The following is a 13,001-nucleotide window of genomic DNA, read 5'->3' on the forward strand; positions in this document are numbered from 1 at the left end:
TAGGCTTGGAAGATGACTCACGCGGTCGGTTATCCGTCTGCTTCTTTGACCGAGGTGCCATAGTCTGCAAAATTTAAAATATAATCGATCAAACAGGTTGATTGGCCAACGCTGCAGAAATCCACACGGTCGTGTGGAATTTCCACACGCCTGTGTGGATCCACGAGGCGTGAATTACATGGAATGATGAAGCTTCCCGGGTTTTTCTTCTTGTTCGGCATGTTCTTTTGCAATACCGCCAAGCACGAAGCATCTAAAATCACTGAAGCACTTTCCTCCAACTTCCTCTTGTTAGTGAACAAGTCTTTCAAGAACTTCGCATACTTAGGCATTTGGGCCAATGCCCCAACAAAAAGAATATTGATGTGGAGTTGCTTGAACAAACTCAGTAACTTCTTGTACTGTTCATCCCCTTGGTCATTTTTTAATCTAGAGAGATAAGGGATTCTTGGCTTGAAAGATGGGGGTGCCACCTCTTTCTCTTTGCTTGTTCCCTCTTCTACCTCTATAACCTCTGGTGCATGTTCTTTTGGCTTCTCACTGGGAAGCCTACCTTCAACCTCACGACCACTTCTCAAAGTGATCGCCTTTACGTTCTCTCTAGGGTTGGTCTCTATATTGCTCGTCAAGCTTCCATGTGGGCTTTCAGAGAGAGACTTCTCAATTTGCCCCACCTGATTTTCAAGGTTATGCAAAGAGGCGGTGTGGTTGCGAAGTGTAGCCTCGACTGATTCAAATCTTGTATTTGCAAATTGTACAAATCTAGTCAAGTGCTTCTCTAAGTCATTCATTCGGGTTTCCAAACCTGAGACTCTGTTTTCCACCTGAGGGGCTTGTTGTTGTTGTTGGAAACCCGGTGGCCCCATGGCCTTTTGTAGATCCTGATTACTCTATGAGAAATTGGGATGATTCTTCCAACCCGGATTGTAGGTATTGCTATATGGGTTTCCTTGAGGTCTCATGCCATTACCTACAAAATCAACGTTCACCACCGAAGAAACATCACCGATAGAGATCGGTCAATCGGAGGGAGCATGTCCTCCACCACACCCGGTGCAATTAGTCATGGCCGCCACTCTATTTGAAGTTAGAAGATCTAAATTCGTACTCAAATTTTCCACTTGAGCCGCCAATGAAGTTACCGCATCTATTTCATGGAGACCGGCCACTTTTTTCTTCTCCCTAGCATTCCATTGGTAGCTGTTTAACCCCATTTCTTCAATTAACTGACGGGCCTCATCGGGGGTCTTGCTACCTAAGGTACCTCCTGCTGCCGAATCCAAGAGTTGCCTTGTACTCGGGTTCAAACCACTCCTTCAATCTGTGTTGCGGGCACTTCCTCAGGAGCTCCTTGAACCTTTCCCATGTCTCGAATAGAGACTCCAATTCCAACTGAACAAAGGATGAGATCTCATTCCTAAGCTTTGCTGATTTTTCGGAGGGAAATAATGGGCCAGAAAAACTTCTACCATCTCCTCCCACGTGGTAATTGACACTCTAGGTAATGAGTGTAGCCACTGCTTCGCTCTCCCCTTTAGGGAAAATGGGAAGGCTCGCAACTTGATTGCATCATCCGTCACCCCGTTTATCTTCAGCATATCACACTCCTCAAGAAAGCTCTCTATATGACTGTTTGGATCTTTATCGGCCAAACCATTGAATTGTGCGGATTGCTGCAACATGTGGATGAATGCCGGCATCAGTTCGAAGTTCTGAGCTGTAATCGGGGGACGCACAATACTCGACTGTGTTCCAAACACTGAAGGTCTGGCATAATCGGGTAATGTTCGCTGTTACTCATTCTGTTCTGCCATGTTTTCAGATTTTCCACTTCCAAATTAGCTAAATTAGACTGTTCTTGCACAGGCTCTTTCCCTTTTCTTCTAAGTGTACGTTCAAGCTCAAGATCTCCTTCAATCAATATTGAGGGATTCCCTCGGGTCATAACCTGGAGCTGCACCCAAAAAGAAAGAAAAAGAAATCAGAACGATGATAGAATAAGAAGATATGAAATAGAATGTATGGTGAAATAGCTAAGAAAACAAAGTGTAAAGTATCTCTAAACGCCTACTCCCCGGCAACATCGCCAAAAACTTGACAAGGACCCCTTGCGTATATCCCGCCCGCAAGTGCACGGGTTTGTCGAAGTAATAATCCCGGATGAGCGGGTATCGAATCCACAGTGGGTAGGGAATAAAAACACTTCATCCTCTTCTTAGCTATGTGAAAGATCAGTAGTGATAAGTGTGACAATGATTCAATTCTCAAAAATAAAAGCAACAAGTAAGAGAGCACAAGTAAAGGAGGAGGTAAGGTAATCGATAAAGATGGGGTACTCGGATAATGCCCCGCCTAGGACAATCATTCAAGTGCAAGAACCCTCTATTATGCTTCCTAATCAATGCAATGGTGAGTCGTGGAAATCCTTAAATACATAGTCCCAAATCTAAGGTCTACTATGCCTAACTCTATACATGTCCCGGAGGAGAGATTAGATAACCTCTCAACCTCGCACTCGAATAGAGTTGCAATGAGCTCTAGTGATTCCAAATAATAAATCTCTTCCTAATTATGGACCTAACCCTTTAGTCCAGGTGGAAGGTCCCTAACCATGATTAAGCCCTAGATACTAAGATCGCCTCAACGCTTCACTCTGTTGCACGCGCAACTAAGCCCCAGCGGAGGGTCATCCCTTAGACCATTCACTCTATTATGGCCGGAAAGAATTCGAGGAATGGAGGCAGAATCTATCAAGTCGGAGGGGAAAGGAGACGCTCCTGTACCTCTCGACTCACCCTCTCAACCCTCTCCAACCTAGCTTTACCTAACGCTCGTGGTGTGTCACTCACTCACAAGGTTACCAACAAGAACTCTCAACCTTATTGTCACTCTAGGGGAAATGTTCATACAATCAAGCATTCAAGGTTAGAACTCACAACAAACATCAATTAATTGAAAGCATAATAAAGAGATTCAATGAAACAAATACATCCTAGGGTTCACAAATACCCAAGTAACCACAAGGAGTTTAGCTCTCCATGTAGCTAAGTACAATCAAAGAAATAGAATGTAAAAGCAATGAATCTATAGAGAAACATCCCCGGTAGTCATGTCGATGGTCTTGTGGAAAGTCCTCTAGTCGTCGTCCAAGGATTCCCTTGTCTGGTATAGCATACACCTCAACGGAAGCTCCCCTACCAACCTTCTTCCAAAGGAATGACGATGTCAGAGCTGTAAAACCTCTCCAAAACCGTAGCCAATACCTCTCAAATCCCTAGCCAAAACCCTCTCTCAAGTTGGAGAAAAGATGGAGAAAAGAATGCTGAAATCAGCTTTAAATAGGGCTGGAATCGGGCATCCACACGGTCCTGTGGATTGTTCACCCGCCCATGTGGAATTTCCACACGGGCGTGGATAATTTCCACACGCCCGTGTGGATTCTCTGGAATTGTGATTTTCGGCCGGCTATGAACAGTGCTGCTAGAGTACTTTTGGTACATTTCTCTGCTACAGTACCTGGCCTAAAATACTTCCCAAGTCCATACTTTTATCGAGGTGACGCAAACGGGCACACGTTCACGTCGTGGATCGCTTTACTTCTTTAATGACGGACAAGTTGGTGGACATCTTGTTCTATGTGCATAAGTCAGAATGTTTGAGTGTGACTGCCCTTGTGCCCCCCCCCCCAAATGGTTGTGCTAACTCAAATACGAGGAGGTTAGCACACACTCTAGCATCTTACACCCGACCTATGTCTTCGCGTTTGAACCTTAGCAAGATTTCCTCTAAAATCAGTGCATTATGATCCACATTGGTTTTTTTCCTTCATACTCGGTCTTACAACCCTACATGCACGAAAGTAATATAAAAACACACATATTAGTGTAAAAACCCGAGAAAAGTAATGCTCAACATAAGGAAAAAATGCTTCGAACTCATATCACACAAGCACTTTTGACTCTCTTATATTGGAATCAATGTTGCTAGGTAAACTCCCTTGAGGTCTTTCCGAAAGTGACTTCGCAATTTATCCTACTTGATTCTCCAAATTGTGCAATGATAGAGTGTGATTGTAAAGTGTGGCTTAGGACGATTGAAATCTCATATCCGACAATTGAATGAACTTGGTCAAAGCCTTCTCCAAATTGATCATCCAGTTCTCCAATCCTAAAATTCTATTCTCCATGTTCGGGGCTTGTTGTTGTTGTTAGAAACCCATTAATGCCATGGCTTTCTGTTGTCACTTCACTAAAGGTTTGGATGGCTCCTCCATCCCTGATTGTAGGTATTCCTATACGGATTTCCTTGACCTCTCATTGCATTACCGACAAAATCCACCTGTTCCACTGAAGATGTACCACCAATAACAATTGGGCAATCAGATGGAGCATGTCCTTCCCCACGCCCAGTGCAACTCATCACTGCTACCAATCTAGGACAAGTTATAGTGCCTAACTTCTTGCTGAAAGACTCAACTTAGGCAGCCAATGATGTGACTGCATTGATCTCATAAAATCTGTCTACCTTTTTCTTATCTAGTGTGTTCCACTGATAACATCATAAGTGCTTGTGTATAAGTAATATAAAGTATTAATTTTTTATATTAATCATTACTTTTATCAGATTTTATCGCTTATGCGTGTGTATTTGTGTTCTTTTGTGCATGTAGGGTTGTAGAGATAAAGTTTGATGAAAGAAAGTAAAAGTAGATCATGGATGAATTTGTTGATGAAATATTGGATTGAACAAACGTGAAGACACAAGTTGTACTCAAATACATGTGGGTGTCTTTGACAAGATCCCCTTGCGTATATCCCGCAAGTGAACGGGTTTGTCGAAGTAATAATCCCGGATGAGCGGGTATCGAATCCACAGGGAGTAGGGAATAAAAACACTTAATCCGCTTCTTAGCTATGTGAAAGATCAGTAGTGATAAGTGTGAGAATGATTCAATTCTCAAAAGTAAAAGCAACAAGTAAAAGATCACGAGTAACGGAGGAGGTAAGGCAATCGATAAAGATGGGGTACTCAGATAATGCTCCGCCTAGGATAATTGTTTCAAGTGCAAGAACCCTCTATTATGCTTCCTAATCAATGCAATGGTGAGTCATGGAAATCCTTAATTACATAGTCTAAAATCTAAGGTCAACTATGCCTAACTCTATACATATCCCGGAGGAAAGATTAGATAACCTCTCAACCTCGCACTCGCATAGAGTTGCAATGAGCTCTAGGGATTCCAAGTGATAAATCTCTTCCTAATTATAGACCTAACCCTTTGGTCCAGGTGGAAGGTCCCTAACCATGAGTAAGCCCTAGATACTAAGATCACCTCAACGCTTCACTCCGTTGCACATGCAACTAAGCCCCAGCGGAAGGTCATCCCATAGACCATTCGCTCTATTATGGCCGCAAAGAACTCGAGGAACAGATGTAAAATCTATCATGTCAGAGGGGAAAGGGGACACTCCCGTACCTCTCGACTCACCCTCTCAACCCTCTCCAACCTAGCTTTGTCTAACGCTCGTGGTGTGTCACTCACTCACAAGGTTACCATCAAGAACTCTCAACCCTAGTGTCACTCTAGGGGAAATGTTCATACAATCAAGCATTCAAGGTTGGAACTCACAACAAACATCAATTAATTAAAAGCATAATAAAGAGATTCAATGAAACAAATACATCCTAGGGTTCACAAATACCCAAGTACCCACTAGGGGTTTAGCTCTCCATAGAGCTAAGTACAATCAAAGAAATAGAATGTAAAAGCAATGAATCCATAGAGAAACCCCCTCGATTGTCGTGTTGATGGTCTTGTGGAAAGTCCTTTACTCATCGTCCAAGGATTCCATTGTCCGGTATAGGATACGCCTCGACGGAAGCTCCCCTGCCAACCTTCTTCCTCAAGAATGACGATGACAGAGCCGTAGAACCTCACCAAAACTCTAGCAAATACCTCTCAAAACCCTAGCCGAAACGCTCTCTCAAGTTGGGGAAAAGATGAAGAAAAGAATGTTGAAATCGTTGCTGAAATCGGCTTTAAATAGGGCTGGAATCGGGCATCCACACGGTCCTGTGGATTGTTCACATGCCCATGATTAATTTCCACACGGGCGTGGATAATTTCCACACGCCCGTGTGGATTCTCTGGAATTGTGATTTTAGGGCGGCTGTGAATAGCTTTATGAATCGGGGCAACGCAAACGGGCACACATTCACATCGTGGATCACTTGCTTCTTCAATGATAGACAAGATGGTGGAGCTCTTGTTCTATGTGCATAAGTCAGGATGCTCGAGTGTGACTGCCCTTGTACCCCTCCAAATGGATGTGCCAACTCTAATACGAGGAGGTTGGCACACACTCTAGCATCTCACATCCGACCTATGTCTTCGCGTCTGAACTTTAGCAAGATTTCTCCCAAAATTGGTACATTATGATTAACATTGGCTTCTTTCCTTCATAATCAGCTTCACAACCCTACCTGCACGAAAGTAATATAAAAACACAGATATTAGTGTAAAAACCCGAGAAGAGTAATGCTCAACATAAGGAAAGAATGCTTCGCATTAATATCACACAAGCACTTATCAAACTCCCCCACACTTAAGCTTTTGCTTGTCCTCAAGCAAAAATTAAACATTCTGTGCATCAATGAAGAAAATATTGAAAGTGCTTGGCCCTAGGTTCACCAAAGTATACAAAGAGAGCATTCTACAAGTAAGGGAAATTTCAACACTAAATATGAAATATCGAAGCTCTAGTTAAAAACTTGAATCAAAAAGGACAATAAACCCGAAATTGTTTACGTGGGAACGGTTCAAGGAACTCCTGCGCAAGTGTCCGCAACACGGATTTCCGTAGTGGATGATTGTTCAAACCTTCTACAATGGGTTGAATGCAGGTACAAGACAACTCTTGGATGCGGCGGCAGGAGGTACCTTAGGTAGCAAGACACCCGACGAGGCTCGTCAATTGATTGAGGAAATGATGTTAAATATCTACCAGTGGAACGCGAGGGAGAAGAAAAAGGTGGCCGGTCTCCATGAAATTGATGCGGTAACTTCATTGGCGGCCCAAGTGGAGAGTTTGAGTAAGAAGCTAGATCTTATAGCTTCGAATAGAGTTGCGGCCGTATCCAATTGCACCGGTTGTGGTGGAGGACATGCTCCCTCCGATTGCCCAATCGTCATTGGTGATGTTTCTTCAGTTGAGAATGTCGACTTTGTAGGTAATGGAATGAGACCTCAAGGGAATCAATACAGCAACACCTACAATTCAGGTTGGAAGAATCATCCCAACTTTTCATGGAGTAATCAAGTACCACAGAAGACCATGGGGCCATTGGGGTTCCAACAACCACAACAAGCCCCTCAAGTTGAAAACAGAATTTCTGGCTTGGAAACCCGAATGACGGATTTGGAGAAGCACTTGGCTAGATTTGTTCAATCGGTAAATACAAGGTTTGAATCAGTCGAGGCTACACTTCGCAATCACACCGCCTCCTTGCACAACCTTGAAAATCAAGTGGGGTAAATTGCGAAATCTCTTTCCGAAAGGCCACATGGGAGTTTACCAAGCAACACGAAAACCAACCCAAGAGAACATGTGAAGGCGATCGCTTTGAGAAGCGGTCGTGAGGTTGAAGGGAGGCTTCCGAGTGAGCAGCCGAAAGAACACGCACCCGAGGTCGTAGAGGTTGACAAGGGAGCAAGCAAGGAGAAAGAGGTGGCACCCCCACCTTTCACGCCAAGAATCCCTTATCCCTCTAGATTGAAGAATGACCAAGGGGATGAATAGTATAAGAAGTTCCTGAGTTTGTTCAAGCAACTCCACATAAACATTCCTTTTGTTGAGGCTTTGGCTCAAATGCCTAAGTATGCAAAGTTCCTTAAAGATCTATTGACCAACAAGAGGAAATTGGAGGAGAGTGCTTCAGTGGTGCTTGATGCTTCATGCTCGGCGGTGTTACAAAAAAACATGCCGAACAAGAAGAAGGACCCGGGAAGCTTCATTATCCCGTGTAACATCGGCAACTTAGGTGAGGAAATGGCATTGGCGGATTCAGGAGCGAGTATCAATGTCATGCCATACACTTTTTTTCCAAAAGCTAGGTTTGGGTGAGCCTAGGCCTACTCGGATGACTTTACAATTGGCGGACCAAACGGTACGACATCCGAGAGGCATCATTGAAGATGTACTTGTCAAGATGGACAAGTATATTTTTCCGGTTGACTTTGTAGTGCTAGATGTTGATGAGGATGCAGATGTACCCTTGATACTTGGGAGACCGTTCTTGCGGAATTCCAAAGTATTGATTGACATGGACGGCGGAGAGCTCACGTTGAGAGTCGGAGACGATAAGCTCACTTACCGCCTTGCTGAAGCCATGCGGCATTCTCTCGATTTTGATGATACTTTGTATTTTCTAAACACTACTGATGAAATTGTTGATGAATATATACAGGAAATGTTCAATCCGGATCCATATGAAGGTTTGTTCGACCAAGAGGAGAGCAATGAAGAAGTACTGATGCTTGGTTCGACTGGAGAGGAAACATCTACCCCGGGAATCTTGAAGAAGGTGCTCCGGAAAATGAAGAGGGCTCGAAGACGCCACCGAAAACGCCCCAAGACTGTTGGAGACGTACATGAGCCAAAGGAGTTGGACGAACAATTGCTAGGTGGTCCGAAGCCCGATAGTACACCCTCTACCCTCAAGAGACTTTGCTCATCATGCTTTCAAGTTATGGGTAAGAGGGCAACCTTCATTCATGAACCCCCGTGTGGTAAGAAAGATACGTCAGGCTTAGTGACGTTAAACAAGCGCTTCTTGGGAGGCAACCCAAGTGTTTACTATTTTCGTACCCTTTAGTTTAGTTTGCTTGAATGAATAAATTGTTAAGTGTTGGTGTTTAAATTTTTGAGTGCTTGTGCTGCGATTTTATTGTGGGTTTTTAAAAGAATTCATTGTATGTTTTGTTGAGAATTGGCGAAGTTTGGTCGTTTGAGTTCTCTTTTTGTGTTTTTATCTGCTATATTTTGCACAATAGGGCAGGCTCTGAGTGTGTAAACATGTTCAGGCTAGTTCTGCAGAGCCTGTAGGTTTTTCTAGGTCATCCAGAGAAAACACACGGGCGTGTGGAAATTCCACACGCCCGTGGGTGTGTACTGTGAACTCTTCCAGAGAGGGCACAGGGGCGTGCGGCTGCCTCTGTGGACGACCATGCGAATGGCGCACGCCCATGGGTAATTTCCACACGGGCGTGTGCCTTCCTGCAGAGTTGGGCAGATTTTTTCGAGAATACACAGGGGCGTGGACTCGCCCCTGTGGGCGACCTTGTGAACCACGCACGGGCGTGGGTAATTTCCGCACACCCGTGCGAAACTCTGCAGGTTGCTCCCTCCATCCCGAGAAAACACAGCGGCGTGCGGCCGCCCCTGTGAGTTGAGGGCTGCAGGATGCCCACGCCTGGGTGGGAATTTCCGCACGGGCGTGTGGGCGACTTGATATTTTTTTCTCGGATAACCCGGGGAAGCCACGGGGCGTCGCCTTCCCCTGGAGTGCGCGCGCGGGCGTGGGTATTTTCCGCACGCCCGTGGGAGATCATTTTAAGTCAGTGAGAGTTTTTTTTTCCTGAGAGCGCACAGGGGCGTGCATACGCCCCTGTGGAGCTTTTGAAGTGAGGCACACGGGCTTGGGGAATTTCCACACGCCCGTGTGGATGCACAGAACGTCAAAAGTCGCGAGTTCTGTTTAAAAAGGGGGTGATTTCTCTCCTTCTTTACAACTCCTTTTCCCTTGAAAACACTCTCACAACATTCTCCGAGTCCATTGCGCCAGTTTGGCGGGATTTTAGCAAGTTTTCCGGCCGGCTCTCTATTTTCTCATTTCTCTTCATTGGTAAATTCATTTTCTTCATCTTCTTCGTCAATTCATGATTTCTATTGATTAATCTAGTCAACAATGCCTCGTGTCTTTAATTGGAACAATGAATTACGTTTAGAACGAAGTTAGAGATATTATTGAGTAGTATTTTTGGATTGATGATGCCTGGCCGTGCGGTTGTCACGCCCCGTGGATCCACACGGGCGTGCAGAAATTCCACACGACCGTGTGGATTTCTGCAGTATTATTTTATCGACTTGTTTGACCAATTTTGTTTAAAATTTGGCAGATCATGGCACCTAGGTCAAAGAAGCAAGCTGATAAGAGGCCACGTGAGTCATCCTCTGAGCCCGAAGGCATGCGATTTGCTATTCCCGAACATCAGGCCCGTTATGAGCGCTTATCGAGACTCCGCTTTGGACAGACTCGATTCCTGGACACGACTATACTGCGAGATCTTCAGCAGGGAGATGAGTTCGCTGAGGAGGTTGAGGATCTTGTTTCAGATAGTGGTTGGCGGAAGTTATTAACGATTAGAGAGCCAGCCATCCGAGCGTTTGCACTGGAGGTGCTCTCCTCGTTCGAGTTTGATAGGGCGTATGCGGAGCTTCGACAATTTAGGCACCGTTCAGTTCAGAGTATTTGGACACCATCATAGCTTGAGCATTACGCAGTTTTCCATATTACTTGGTTTATACGAGGAGGCATTCACAGATACAGAGGAGTATGCACAGTTGCCTACTGATTATCCTGGAACCTTGACCCCGCAAAGAGCTTATAGAGTGCTATGTGGTCAAGGCCAGTACGAGTCGGGGTGTCAAAGGCCACGTGCCTTTCCCGACCTGCATACAGATATTTGCACGCCATCATGAGTAGGTCGGTGAATGGCCGCGGCGACAGTACTGGTGTTCTGAGCCGTCAGGAGTTGCTGTACTTGTACTCGATGGTAGAGCGCGTACCGATCCACTTAGGGCACATCCCTCGGCTGATTACATCGGACATCGTGACGATGAGGCTAGGGCGGGAGTGATCTTCTCAGGCCCATACATTACGAGATTACTGTTGGGCATGGGTCTCTTAGATTCGATTCGCTGGGTCGAGAAGATGAGTGTACCCGCTCCTCTGGGTCTAGAGACGATGCGGTTGATGGGCATGGTCCGCAGGGTTCGGACAGGGGTTTTTGCGTTAGTTCTACCAGCCCCGAGATAGGCGAGGATGAGGGGTGATGACGCCGGAGCATCTCGGCCCAGCCCCCGAGCCTCGAGCCCGCATCGATGGAGACCGAGGCACCTCCAGTGGCGGAGGAACCACCCCGAGTGCATATGTTTTTCACCTTCTCGAGCCAATGATCGCTTTGAGAGGCTCGAGAATGCTATAGGAGTGGTCCGAGCCGAGGTTGCCGAGATTAGGGCTACTGCGAGCCACTCGAGTACACAGAGTTCATGGCACGTTTTGACATATTACAGCAGATACTAGAGCGAGACGTTGCCTCATCATTTGTCCTGCAGCTGAGGGACCCTTCAGTCCCGTCGCCCCCCAAAGCACTGGGAGGACCCACCATGTGCTTCCACTTCCAGCAGTGACAGACAGGAGCACTGAGCGACAGCACCGACACTTGACCTTTCTTTTACTTTCATGCATTTTACTTTATCTTATTTTCTTGTTTTTTTAGACTTTGTTCACTCGGAAAAGGATTTTTTTCCTTCCGAGTTTATGTTATTTTGCATTATCGAGTGTATTCATTGCTTCATCTTTTTATACACTCGAGTTATTTTTTTGTTTTTTTCTTGAGCTTCACTGAACCCCCTCGTGTATGCGTGCAGATGGTCTTGTCTTCTTGGAAATTGAGACTTAGTCATGGGCATAGCCAAGGTGCTTTGGCACTTGGCCGTGCGAGCTTCACAACCCGTTGGAACACTACTCCCAATGAATTAGCTCCATCAAACGCAACACTAGGAGTCAGGGGAGTATTGTTTTGATTGCTTCTCCCACATATATTTTTCATTGATATACATTATGAGTGAGCTTGCATGTGTACATTGAGGACAATGTACAACTTAAGTGTGGGGGGGAGTTTCATAGTGCACAAATCATTTCTATTGTTTTTGATTGATATATGCTCACATAGCCAATGGCGGTTCACCCTAGTTGCAATGATTGTATTCTTAAGTTTAGGAAAATTGTTAACATTGAATGTTTTCATGCTCTAGTTCTTGCTTGAATTTTTAGGAATTTTTGCCCGATTTACACTTAGTGCACTACTCACTCTTTGAACTCTATTGGAAACTCATGTTCGATGTTAAAGGGACTAGTTAGGTTTATTTTCTTGTGCTAAATTTAAAAAAAAAAATGAAAATGAGAATGAAAAGAAGGAACAAAATAGTTTTATTGTTTATTTGAATTGTTGGGCGAAAAGAGCTACCACCTATGAAATATGAAGCTACTCTCACAAGTCGGATACTAGTTATGCCCTAATGAGAGAAAGAGCTATCTCATAGGATGAGTGAAAGCTACCACCCGGGTAGAAAGAGCTACCACCTCGAAAGTGTGAAAGCCACCTTAGCGGCCGCTTTGGAAAGGGCTACCTTAGAGGATGTGTGAAGCTACTACCATCTTCTAAAATTTTTATCACTTGTGTAGATAAATAAATCCCTTGCACTTAGAACTTTGAGGAGTATAACTTGGGGTGTTTTGAGTGAGTTCACACACTTACACGAAATTCGGGTTTGTTACCCTTTTTGGTTCAAGTTTTTAGCTAGAGCATTGATTTTTCGTATTTAGTGTTGAAATTTCCCTTACTTGTAGAATGCTATCTTTTGTATACTTTGGTGAACCTAAGGCCAAGCACTTTCAATATTTTCTTCACGGATGCACAGAATGTTTTAATGTTTGCTTGAGGACAAGCAAAAGCTTAAGTGTGGGGGAGTTTGATAAGTGCTTGTGCGATATGAATGCGAAGAGTTCATTCCTTATGTTGAGCATTACTTTTCTCAGGTTTTTACATTAATATGTGTGTTTTTATGTTACTTTTATGCAGGTAGGGTTGTGAGGCCGAGTATGAAGGAAATAGGCCAATGTGGATCATAATGCACCTATTTTGTAGGAGATCTTGC

General features: G+C 44.6%; 1 non-coding gene across 1 annotated transcript; it reads left to right on the forward strand.

Moving 5' to 3' along the window:
- The first annotated feature begins 1,318 nt into the window (after positions 1 to 1,318).
- Positions 1,319 to 1,425, forward strand: LOC120250756. The gene has a single exon (XR_005533095.1). It is a non-coding gene; the product is annotated as a small nucleolar RNA R71 (small nucleolar RNA).
- The last annotated feature ends 11,576 nt before the right edge of the window (positions 1,426 to 13,001 follow it).

Source organism: Dioscorea cayenensis, chromosome 19, assembly GCF_009730915.1.
Source record: "Dioscorea cayenensis subsp. rotundata cultivar TDr96_F1 chromosome 19, TDr96_F1_v2_PseudoChromosome.rev07_lg8_w22 25.fasta, whole genome shotgun sequence".
NCBI lineage: Eukaryota > Viridiplantae > Streptophyta > Magnoliopsida > Dioscoreales > Dioscoreaceae > Dioscorea > Dioscorea cayenensis.